Source organism: Nyctereutes procyonoides, unplaced genomic scaffold (assembly GCF_905146905.1).
Source record: "Nyctereutes procyonoides isolate TBG_1078 unplaced genomic scaffold, NYPRO_anot_genome, whole genome shotgun sequence".
NCBI lineage: Eukaryota > Metazoa > Chordata > Mammalia > Carnivora > Canidae > Nyctereutes > Nyctereutes procyonoides.
The window spans coordinates 55,474,472-55,487,406 of NW_026575126.1; the positions used below are offsets into that span (position 1 = coordinate 55,474,472).

At 49.2% G+C, this 12,935-nt stretch overlaps 1 protein-coding gene across 3 annotated transcripts in view; it reads left to right on the forward strand.

The window, feature by feature from the left end:
* SCNN1B (sodium channel epithelial 1 subunit beta) overlaps window positions 1–12,935 on the forward strand; it is a 60,143-nt gene that overhangs the window by 10,828 nt on the left and 36,380 nt on the right. The window contains exons 2-3 of one of the 3 annotated variants that reach the window (XM_055341132.1): window positions 7,804–7,959; window positions 12,652–12,719. The exons of 1 other annotated variant lie outside the window; for it this stretch is intronic. The gene's annotated coding sequence lies outside the window, so the exon portion shown is untranslated. Of the gene's footprint in view, window positions 1–7,803; window positions 7,960–12,651; window positions 12,720–12,935 lie in introns of those variants that run through there. One more of the 3 variants, XM_055341131.1, reaches the window with a different exon arrangement.

Here is a 12,935-nt window from a genome sequence, read left to right on the forward strand (position 1 = left end):
CACCTTCGACACTATCAGCATCCCCACCATCTCCATCATCACCTTCAACACTCTCAACACCTTCATCACCATCATCATCATCCCCATCATGTCCATCATCACCTTCAACACCTTCAACACCTTCAACACCTTCATCACCATCATTCTCATGTTATTCCATCATCATCATCGCCATCATCCCTGTCATCACCAGCAGCAACATCATGACCACCCGCATGGCTTCCCAGACCCAAGACCCAACATTGCAGATGGGGAAATAGACCCAGAAGACATGACCCATCCATCCCCTAGGAAGATGGTTAAGAGTTTGGGCTCTAAAGTCTGACAGACCCAAATTTTGGTTCCTAGTTCTGACACTTTCTAGTCGTGTGACTTTGAGCAAGTAATCTAACCTCCCTGAGCCTCAGAGTCCTTGTCTGTAAAATGCGGGTGAGCACAGTTCCTGCCTCATAGGGTTGTGATGTAGGTCACATGAGGTGGTGCAGATAAGCCTTGGCACAGGGCCTGGCTCAGGTCATAACAGCAAAGCAAACATAGGGTCACACTTTGGTAAGGGGAGAGTGTTTGGTTAGGGGTTCCCAGCACCCCTGAGCTGGTGAGGGGAAGGAGCTGCCCAGTGTGAGAACGGCACTGGAGGGCCACCTCGGGGCAAGTTGGAGACAGGACTGGAGGAGGGTGGAGGAAGGAGGTCCTAGGAGGCACCAGCCACTTCTGTTTCTGACTCACAGGCTTCCCTACCATCCATGGTGGCGGATCCTGCTGGGCCCTTTTCCCCCTTTGATAATATAGTCCCAAGCAGCAGTAATAGCGAGCATCCAAGCAACTGTGAACATTTCATTGCCAGCCTCTGAGGCTACTGTGAGCAGCTATGTGGGCTGTGTGCTCCACAACTCCACGGGTGTCATTCACATAGACTACACTGTGAATGATGCCACCTAGAGTTGTGCAGTACACAACCTTCCCAGCTGTATGGGGCAGCTCTCTGAGCCTCCTTCCTGGAAAGGGTGCAGAATCTATCTTGGGTGAGTCAGGTCTGGCTGCAACTCAAGGCAGAAAAGATTGAGTGGTGTCTAGATGCCATCTGAGATACAGAGAGACCAGGCATGCTGCCTAAGGCTTGTCCTTGAGAAGATTGTGATGGATTATTGATTGTCCTTAACACAGACAAAGCAGGCTCTACAGTCAGGCAGACATGCATTCAGTTCTGCTCTACTACTCTTGCTGTGTGACTTTGGGCAAGTCATCTGACATCTGTCTCTCAGTCTCCTCATCTAAAAAATGGGTATGTAAAAAAATTAAAAACAGGTATCTAATAACATACATGGGTATGTACTATGTATCTACTCTCTCGCAGAGCTGCTGTGAGGTCATGAAACGATGCAGGGTAAGCTTTAAGCACAGGACCTGCCATGGAGTTAAAATGGTCACGACATGCTAAAGCTCAGTGATGGCACCAGCCCGGAGGGTGGGGCTTGGAGTCACCCATTGGAAGGCAGCTCCCTGAAATCCTGCCTGGGTGATGAAGGATTGGGGGCCCAATCTGAAAGTCTGTGGCCCAGAGCCAGATCAAGCCAATACTTGACCAGGCCTTGTCAACACCACCTTTTCAGAATCAAGTGCTACTAAGGTTTCGGGGATTGTGTAGGGGAAGTTGTGTGGGCAAATACCAGGAAGGAGAAAGGCCTGCATTCCCGGCCTTGATGCCCTCCATTCAGTCCTGTAGCCCAGGGGTCAGCACCCTATGGCTCCAGGACCAAGCTCGGCCCACCACAGCCCATGAGCTAAAAATGGTTTTATCATGATTGAAAAAATCAAGAGGGGCTCCCAGGCTGGCTCAGTTGGTTAAGTGGCTGACCCTTGATCTTGACTCAGCTCATGAAGTCAGAGTCCTGGGATTGAACCCTGCAGTGGGCTCTGCACTCAGCAGGGAGTCAGCTCTCTCTCTCTCTCTCTCTCTCTCTTCCTCACCTGCTCGCATGCTGTCTCTCTCTCAAAAGCAAAGAAATAATATCTTTAAAAAAAGAAAAAATCAGGGGCACCTGAGTGGCTCAGCGGTTGAGCCTTTGGCTCAGATCATGATCCTGGGGTCTTGGGATCGAGTCCGGCATCGGGCTCCCTGCATGGAGCCTGCTTCTCCCTCTGCCTGTATCTCTGCCCCTCTCTGTGTGTCTCTCATGAATAAATAAATAAAATCTTTAAAAAAAGAAAAAAATCAAGAGAAAAGTAATATTCTATTAACATGCAAATTAAATGAAATTGAAAATGTAGCATTCACAAATCGCTATTGAAACACCGCCACGTTGGGATCCCTGGGTGGCGCAGCGGTTTAGCGCCTGCCTTTGGCCCAGGGCGCGATCCTGGAGACCTGGGATCGAATCCCACGTCGGGCTCCCGGTGCATGGAGCCTGCTTCTCCCTCTGCCTGTGTCTCTGCCTCTCTCTTTCTCTCTGTGTGACTATCATAAATAAATAAAAATTTAAAAAAAAAAAAAAAAGAAACACCGCCACGCTCAACCATTTCCCCTTAGCTGGGGCTGCTTTTGCAGTACCACGGAGCACTGGGGAGCTGTGACAGACTGTGTGACCCGCAGAGTTTAAGCTAGGACTGTCTGGCCCTTTACTGAGAAAGTTTGCAGACTCCTCCTGTAGCCTGAAGGTTCCTAAACTCTACTGCACATTGGAATTTCCTGGGGAGCTTTCCCAAAGCACTGGGCTCATGCCCCAGACCAAGGCTATCAGGCCGTCTGGGGGTAGGAGTCGGGTGTCAGTATTTTTTAAAGATCTACAGATGATTCTGTTATGCAACCGAGTTTGAGAACCTCTGTCAGCCATTCTTGGGTCCCTACTGTGTGCCTATGGCCATGTCTGGGAGGGCTGTGCCCAAGCTCAGAAAGCTTGCCCAGAGCTTAAGGCACTTATCCTGCCCCGAGGCCTCTGAGCACGTTTGCAGGCTGGCGCACCACGGGTCTTACCCACAGAGTCATATTTAAATTAGGAAATTTCATTTTGGCATCTGGGTTTCCAGATTCTCTTGGAAAATGGGAAGATCTGGCCCTCCTGAGCTCACATTTCCCAATGGCAATAATCAGCTGGATCTGATGTGGCTTCATTTTTTGGTGCATCACCTGCTTGGCCCCTGAAAGCATTTGAGTATGAGACTCCTTGACGTGATGGTAGGGGAGTCCAGGCCAGGGCATCTTGAATTTTAACATGCACACACATGCCCTGGGGTCTTGGCAAGTGCAGATTCTGATCCAGTAGGGCAAGTGGGGCCTGAATGTTGTGTGTCTAAGAGGCTGCGAGAGGATGCTGATCTGGGGGGTCCTTGGTGCCGTACTTTGAGTAGTAAGCCGAAGGCCTCCATTCTCAAACTTTTGCGTGGCCCAGAGTCTCCTGGGGGTGCTGTTCAAACCCAGAGTTTCCAATTCAGGAGGTCTGGGGTAGGGCCTGAGGATTTGCCTTTCTGACCAGTTCCCAGGTGTTTTGGCTGCCGTGGGGCTGGGAGCAGACTCCAGGAGCCATTGTTCTCAACTATGTGCTGTGCACTTGACCCATTGGCCCTCACCTGGGGTGAGGGTGCTCCGAGGTCCCCCAGATGGCCGGATGTTTTTTCCCTCTGAGGTCAGACTCCTTGACACTCAGCTGTTGCCAAGGGAATAAGGTTTTTTGTTGACTTCTTGGGGCAATTGTCTCTTTGAGCAGACCCAAGTTCAAACCCACTATTTAAAGACGTAGCGGGAGGCCCGGAGAACGTTCTGTCCTTGTGTTGCAAACCTCTTCCCCATTCCAAGGAGTTCTGATCTGTGCATCTCACAACACAGGCCACCTGCAGGGAGGTCTTGCATTAGATACCGCAGGGGGGCCCTGCTCAAGCAGATCCGGGCCCCAGATGTGGGGTATTGGGTGGGCCTGGGCCCTCAGCTCCCGGCTTCCAGCCCCAGGCTGTGGCTGCTGTAGCTTCAGGGACATGGGCAGGGCCCTCTCTCTGATCAGGCCGGGCCCTGCGCCATCCACCACAACTGCCTCGAACAAGAATGACCACCCAGGCCAGGGCCAGTTCCCTGAAGTCCTTGAACTTGAGAGGGCTGGCAGCCAGATCTGGATGGGTGAGCTTAGGCAGATCAGAGATTATGAATTATTTAACTCGCTTCCTGGACCCTGGAGAGCAGGGACTCACCGATTTCAGAAGCTCTTTGCATCCAGAAGCCAGAAACCCCTGCCTGCAGCCAGTCCAGGGGTCCAACTCATCAGGATGGCTCCCCAGTGGCCCCCCAGCGGGCAGGTGCATTGGGGAGCCTCGGACAACCCTTGTGCAAACTCTAGCTCTCCTCTCACCAGCTGGGCGACCTTGGGCAGTCAGCTGTGCTCTGGCTGCTGTGACTCCTCGCAGGATTGACTCGAGGGTGAAAGGAGAAGGTGTGGGTAAAGTGCCGTGACCATTCCCAGCACATGTTAGGTGCTCAGCAGACGGTAGCCGCTGTTATCAGCGTAACAGTAGATATTAGTTATGATTATTTAGTTATGTAAACTGTTCTGCCGCAGTCTCCCTCCCATTTTCCTGCAGACTGGCAGACAGAACCTTGCTTATGCTAAAAAAAAAAGCACGTATTTGGCAGCAGCTGTATTCATTTTTATATTCAATTCATATTTAAGTGCCTCCTGTGTGCCAGCCATGATTCTAGGTCAATGCGGCCCAGTATAAATAGAACAAGCCACAAATCTGAGCCACCTAAGCAACTTAAAATTTTCTGATAGCCATATTATTTTTTTTTTGAAAACGAAATAAGACACAGGGGAAATTCATTTAATAATATATTTCATTGAACCCACATATTCAAAGTATTATCAACATTATCTGCGTTTAGAATTACTAATGAGATTTTTAAAATATTCCACACATTTTAAAATGTTTAATTGTGCCAAAAACATAGACCACGAAGCTTACCCCCTTCTCCATGTCTAAGTGTGTGTTACAGCAGCGTTAAGGACACTCACATTGTGCACCCAGTCTCGAGAACTCTTTTCATCCTGCACAATTTTAATATGTTATGTCTCTACTTTTCGTATGGTTTCTTTGAAATCCGAATTGTGTTCTCAGTTGGACTAGTGGAGTTTCCAGCACTCACTAGTTGCCGAGCGTGGTAGTGGCTTCTGTACTGGACAGACCAGCTCCATTACTGGGGTGAAACTGGAAACAAGAGAAGTGTAGTGTGGACCCACAGGGAGTTTAAAACTCCAGTGGTCAGAGACAGCAAATGAATGAAATGAATGAATAGATTAGATAGTCTCCCAGGGCATTAGGTTCTATGGAGAAAGTAAATAGGGCCGTGGGCTGGAGCATTCTGGAGGGGTTGGGGGGGGGTCAGGTCACCTCTGATAGGTGGTGTTGGAGCTGAAGCTTCAAAGAAGAAGCTAGCCCCATGAAGACAGATCCAGGGCGATAGTCCTCAACTCTGCCTGTGTATCAGACACTGTGCAGAAATTTTAAATTAAAAAATTTTTTTAAATGTACAGATGCCAGGCCCTGCCTCCATCCGCAGAGCCATAGGCACTGTGCATAAGGCCCTGGCATTATGTCTTCTAAGTGCTTGGCGAATGACCTGATGCATGGCCAGCTTTCCTGTTCCACTCAGCAGGAGCAGCAAGTGCAAAGGCCCTGAGGTGGAATGACCCCAGCATATTGGAAGAACAGAAATGAGGACAGGAGAAAGGAGTAGGGGGTGAATCTGGAGGGGGCAGGGGCCAGGTTCACAGGCCCTTGAGCCCATGCTAGAACTTTGGGTTTTATTCTTTTTTAAATTTTATTTCTTTATTCATGAGAGACACACACAGAGAAAGGCAGAGACATAGGCAGAGGGAGAGGCAGCCTTCCTGCAGGGAGCCCAGTGTGGGATGTGATCCCAGGACCCCAGGATCATGACCTGAGCCAAAGGCAGACGCTCAACCACTGAGCCACCCAGGTGCCCCTGGGTCTTATTCTAAATGTGACAGGAAGCCATTGCTAGGCTGGTAGGAGGAAAACTAGAAGGTCTTTTTGCCAAAAGTGCTGAACGCTCACTTTTTTCTCTGCCTTATTAAAAAAAAAAAAAGTTTAAGGTACCACAGTATCACCTTTTGCCCTTCACCTGGAAAGAAGGATTTCTAAAGCATCCCTTGGTTGGGGAGGAAACGACTAGCTTCACGCATAAGCATAAACCATTCCTACTTGGGGGCAGCAGGGTGAACTTACAGACCTGGTCATCCCCAGGCCCAGATTCAGGAGGGGGTCTCCCAGTATGCTCACTCCTCACCCCTACTCACCCTCATGCCTACTGCTTACTTCTCCTCTTATGACATATATTGGGCTTCTAGGGCTGCTATGACGAAATACCACAGATTTTTGTGGCTTAACAAAAAAAATTATTTTCTCATGGTTTTTGGAAGCAGGAAGTCCAAAATCAAGGTTGGTTTCCCCGAAGCCTTGGCTGGCAGATGATCGCCTTCTCTCTGTGTCCTCATGTGGTCTTTCCTCTAGGAGTATACCCATCCCTGGTGTTTTTTGAGGTGTCCAGATAAGGAGGCTGGTCAGATTGGCTTAGGGTCTGCCCTCCTGGCTTCATTTTAACTTAATCACTTCCTTAGAGACCATATCTCCAAATACAGTCCCATGCTGAGCTACTGGGGATCGGGGCTTCCACATAGAAATTTTGTGAGAACACAAGTCAACCTATAACATAGCTCAAAGTGGCAGGTGTACAGAGAGGGACCAGGTGCTTCCCACCTCACCTTTTGGCTACAAGCAATGGTGATATTTGGAATGTTTAGGTTTTGAAAGCTACCTTCCAGTTGGAAAGGTCTTCAGCCATAAACAACCCTTGCAAACCAACCAAGGCATAGCAGCTGATTGTCAACCCTGCCCCCCAGCCCTGAAGTCCAGGCATATTTATTGAGCACCTACTGTAGGCAAAGTTCCAAGTTCTTGGGGAAATCTGTCCAGGGACCTCCACACCCAGTAGGATAGATTAGAGAATGATGTGTAGAGCCATGGTACAAAGCAGATGGGACCAAATAAAATAGGAGGGGTTGGTTCACAGAATATTCTGGGTTATGGAGGCAGGAAGATGACTTCCATTCAGTGGGGAGCTGGCCATTTCTTTGAAGACATGCATTAGAGAGACACCTGGGTAGCTCAGTGGTTGAGCATCTGCCCTAGGCTTGGGTCATGATCCCAGAGTCCTGGGATCGAGTCCCGCATCGGCTCCCCGCAGGGAGCCTGCTTCTCCCTCTGCCTGTGTTTCTGCCTCTCTCTGCGTGTCTCTCATGAATAAATAGAATAAAATATTAAAAAAAAAGACATGGCATTAGAGCAGGGTCTGGGGGAAAGGCACCCCAGGGGAGAAGCAGCATGAGTAAACGTGTGCTGATGGGAATATCCGGAGTATCCCTGGCATTCAGCAAGTGGTCCTATTGGACACGGGTATGAGAAGCACAAGAGAAGTTGCTCACAGACACACATCCCCCTCTACATGTGCCAGACACTTCGCAAGAGGCTTCATATTTGCAATTTAATCTCCACACCAATCTACAATGATGTAGGTAATATTCTCCACTTGTTTCACAGATGGTAAAATCAGGTGCACAGAGAGGATAAGTCAATTCTGCAGGGTCACACAGCGAGAAAGTGACAGAGCTGTGATTCGAACTCAGGCTCTTAGCCACTACCCCACGTTGAAGGGAAGTGAGGGGAATAAAAGGAGACGTGTAGGTTGGGGCCGAATGTAAGGCGTCTTCAAAGCCAGCGGAGGGTTTGGCCTTTATTCTGCAGACACCTGGAGCCATTGAAAGTTTCTGAAAGGAATGTGACACAGGTGACACAGGCAGCTGAGCCTCTGGGAAGTACAGTCCCCAAAACGGAATCATTCCTTTACCAAGCCGGGAAACTCCCCTTCCAGCACCTGTCCTTCCTAAAGCAGCCTCGCAGGTAAGAATGTAACCTTAGCAGCCACCCCCATGTTTTCCTCTTTCCCCTAATGATAGCCAGCAGTCAGTCAATGCTGTACCAAGGGCTTTACGAGCATTATCTCATTGTAATCCCCCTGAAAATAAAAGCCCAGTGAGGGCAACCCTACTGCTGACCCCATTCACAGATGAGACAATAGAGGCTCAGAGAGGTAATAGGATGGGTCCAAGGTGCCACCCAAGTCCAAAGTGGGCTCATTCCAAAGTGCACCATTCTGATAATAATAGAATAATTTGTGTGTCCCAGCAGGAAACAGAGAGAGAGGCTGTAGAGCTGGACCTGCTATAGGAGGCTCAAGATATTTTCAGGTTGACGTTACCTTTCAGACTGTAGTCAGGAGCACAGCATTTTATTCCCAGTGGAATAACAAACCCCTACCTCCACCTCCACCCCCAGCACCCCTGGCATCGTCCAGGGCTGGGCTGAGCTCCCCACTCCTAGTCACCTCCAGCCTTGGCAGGGAGAGAAGTAGGGAGCACATGAAGCTGACCCCATTCTTCCCTGCCGGCTGTCAACACACATCATCCACCCTGGGCAAGTGGCCACCTGCGGGGCGGTGAAGGGGCGGGGCTGAGGGCCCGTGTCCTCACCATTGGCACCCCCAAGTCATCTGCCCCTTCGGACGAGGTGACACAGCTCCTGGCAGCGGGCCTGGTGGGTGAGGTGTTTTCTCATGTAACTCTGATCGTACAAGATAAAGCCTGGCGTAGCCAAGTCCTCAGCAAGAAGGAAAGCAAACATAGCATTAAGACTCTGTCAACAAGGGTTTGGAAGGTAGGAGCCATCCAGGGCATACAAGTTCTGAGCCTGCCACCTCCTCTGAAACCCATCTTCGGCTCACCCCCTCCCCGAGAGGAAAGGAAAGGTCTTCCCACAGACACTGTGGCAGGAATTGTCAAGATGCCAGAAACCCCAGGCAAATTTGCCTAGTGGATAGAACAGCCTTCCCTTTGGGGGTTCATTCAACATTTCTGAATTTACAAAAAACAATAACAACAACAAACTCTAAATAACAGAAATTTTTGGAAAACAGTTACAAATATTAGAGCACAAGCTGAAGTGTGCATCCAGCAAGTGTACTTCTCTCAAGCCTACACTCATCCCAACTAGTCCAGAATCCACCCACCCCCCAGAGGTCCATCTACATTCTAGGAAGCCTACATAAAAAAAAAAAAAATTCTGGGGCACTTGGGTGGCTCAGTTGGTTAAGCATGACCTTCAGCTCAGGTCATGATCTCCAGGTCCTGGGATCAAGCCCCATGTCAGGCTTCCAGCTCAGCCAGGAGTCTGCTTCTCCCTCTCCCTCTGCCCCTCCCCCTGCTCATGCTCTCTCTCTCTCTCTCTCTCTCTCTCTCTCTCTCTCTCTCTAATGAATAAATAAAATCTTATTTAAATTTTTTTTCCAGGGACGCCTGGGTGGCTCAGCGGTTGAACATCTGCCTTCAGCCCAGGGCGTGATCCTGGGATCACGAGTCCTGCATCAGGCTTTCTCCTGCTTCTGTCTCTCCCTGTGTCCCTGCCTCAGTCTCTGTGTGCGTGTGTGTGTGTGTGTGTGTGTCTTTCATGAATGAATGGATAAAATCTTAAAAAAAAATTATTCCATAATTCCCAATGCCCTAATTTTTTTTAAAAAAGATTTTATTTATTTATTCATGAGAGACACAGGAAGAGAGGCAGAGACACAGGCAGAGGGAGAAGCAGGCTCCATGCAGGGAACCTGACATGGGACTCAATACCGGGTCTCCAGGATCACATCCTGGGATGAAGGCGGCGCTAAACCGCTGAGCCACCCGGGCTGCCCCCCAATGCCCTAATTACCATTTTTCCTGACAATCGATTTTTCCACATACACATGGGGTCTGGCTTATGATTATTTGCCTTTACCATGGTGCAAAGGTGATACACGTTCAGTAGAAACCGTACTTGGAATTTTGAATTTGGATCTTTTCCCGGGCTGGTGACACATAGTACGATCCTCTCTCATGATCCTGGGCAGTGGCATCTTGAGAGTCAACAGTCAATATGCTCAAACCATTCTATACCCGTACGACAGTCTGTTCTCGATTTCAGTATAGTACCTCATCAGTTACATGACATATTCAACACTTTTTTATAAAACATGCTCTGTGTTAAACGATTTTGCTAAATTGTAGGCTAATGTCAGTGTTATGAATACCTTTAAGGCAGGTTAGGAGAGGCTGTGATATTCAGGAGGTTAGTTGTATTCAATGCATTTTTGACTTAGAATATTTTCAACTGGGACACCTGGGTGGCTCATTGCTTGAGCGTCTGCCTTTGACCCAGGGCCTGATCCTGGAGACCCGGGATCGAGTCCCACATCGGGCTCCCTGCAGGGAGCCTGCTGCTCCTTCTGCCTGTGTCTCTGCCTCTCTCTCTGTCTCTCATGAATAAATAAAGTTAAAAAAAAAGAATATTTTCAACTTACCACGGGGTTATCAGGACGTAACCCTCTGTAAGTCGAGAAAGATCTGTAGGTATGATATTGCTTTTATTGAGTAACATTCTCTCATAAAAAAAAATCCTCTTTTTTCCATGTTGCCATAAAAAATCATTTCCTCATTTGTTATACAAGCAGTATCTGTTCCTTGCAAAAACATTACAAAATACATTTTAAACTAAAAATGTTTTTTTAATGCCCCAAGATCCTTCCACCCAAACATAATCACTTTAAATACTTTGGTTAATCTTATCCAAACTTTTTTTCTATGCACATGGTTACCTATACATCCATAGTTTGTTTTAAACAGAAATAATTCACCATCCTTCTTAACAGCTCTGCAGCCTTTTATTGTGTGCCTGTACGGTGGTCTGTCCCATGCTTCTGGCCTGTTGTACATTTAGGTTTTCTTGCTGTGGGCATCTGTATCTGTGCAGAGAAGCCAGGCAGTGAGGGTCTTGTCGCTATAAAGGGTGGTCCCCTTTCAAGCCCACCTGTGGTATCAGGTCCCCAGGTGAGCAAGGAAATGACAAACCAGGAGCACTGAGGTCCTCCAAGGTTCAGCATATTGGCCAAAGGCCAGATGAATGCTTGTTTCTCCTTTAAAAGGCCATTCAAAAAGAAAGCAGGTTTTTCTGCAGCTGTAGCCACATCTATGGTCTTGGGGTTCGTGGGCTTCGGGCTGGGATGGCAGGACAACGGGTAAGCTTCTGGGGTAGAGACCTAGGTCTGGTAGTGAAGGAACCGACGGACAGAACAGGTTTGGTAAGAACACCCACCACCACGTGCCATGCACGCCATGCACATTGCTGGGGGGCTGTCTTTGGGTTGCAAATGGTGAGGTGTTTTATCTAATCTGGCGAGTTTCTGAGGCAAGGGAGTCTTGCCTCATTGAGTCCGTCTCCCTGTGCAGTGTGGCATGTGGAGATGGTTTTTAAATGTTGTGCAAACAAACATCTTTCATCTCATCAGTAATTGTTTATGTTGAGGTGTATTAGAAAACATATAATTGGTGACATCGAACCTGTGATTTTGGGGACACTCTGGCTTAGGACAAAGCTAAAGTAGGTGTTTAAGTAAAAACAAGAGTGAGTCAACAGAAAGAAAGATGGGTACCCAGATACAGCCCACACCGTGAAGGCACCACTCAACGTGGGCCCTTGGGCAGTGAGCAGTTCATCCCCAGGAACAGAAAGCCAGCCGGCCATCCTCAGGTCCAGTTCTTGACCTGCCTTTGCTACCAGAGGCTTCTGTCTCCAGAGACGGCTTTTCAGACCTTCTTCACTCCTGCAGCATAAGCTGGATGGAGAACCTAGAAGGTACTGGAAACAAACAGTCAGCACAGGTGCATCATGAGTTCCTAAAACCTGCAAGCTGCTCTGGTCCAGTCACTTTTGAACATGGAAGTCCTGTCCTGCAACATGGTAAATGCCTCTGATGGCTTTGCACCTGCACCCTAAGTCAGGCATCTATTTTTGAAGTAAGATTTTTTAGATTTTTTAAAAAAGATTTTTTAAATTTATTCATTAGAGACCCAGAGAGAGAGGCAGAGACATAGGCGGAGGGAGAAGCAGCCTCGCCCCAGGTAGCCTGATGCGGGACTCGATCCTGGGACCCCAGGATCACACCCTGAGCCAAAGGCAGATGCTCAACCACTGAGCCACCCACGTGCCCCTGAAGTGAGATTTTTAAATAGATCTGTGTATCTGAGAGTTTCTTTAGACTCTGCATTATCACGTTAGCATACGAAGGGGCCCCGGGGCTCTCCTGACCATTATTGCGGGTGGGGAGGGAGGAAAGCAGGTGTAAGCAGCCGTTCTTGGGGCCATGGATGCCTTGTTAGCACCAAGAGCAGCAGTCCACCACAAGTGTGCACAAAGCGTTCCCTCCCAAATGCCTCTCTCTTTCGGATGCTGTGATTGCTTTTCTGCGGTGCCTGAGAGGCAAGGGCATATGGTGTGAGAGCTCTGAGCAGAGGGGTCTGCAGGGCTCCAGGCCTCCATGGAGCTGGCTGGGGGTGGCAGGGGTGGGGTGAGGAGGACCCCAGTTACGGCGTCACATCTGGAGACCAGACCGGGTTTTCCAAGGACTCCAGTGCACGGTCCCTGCAAGGTGTGGCCGGGGTTCTTTCCAGCAGCAGCAGCAGCAGCAGCTCTGAGCACTTATCTGACGCCATTACTCATCTTTCATCCCAGGACCAGCCAGACTGGCACAGCAAGGCCGCTTGGAGCTGCCAGGTGGACAGGATGGAGCCTGGCACCAGGTTAGGGTGGAGGTGGCGGCGGGCCCTGGCCCCACATGCTTTGCCCACCCCCACGCCAGCTTCTCTGGGGGTCACTGCTCTGTTCTGCGCCCTCCTGGGCTCTGTTCAGTGCCTGCAACGTTGGCTCCAGTGGGCTCTGCTCTTCCCAACACCCCAGATCACAAGGTTCATGTTCTAATTGGCCTCTTCAGGCCTCTAATTGGTTTCATCTTGCTT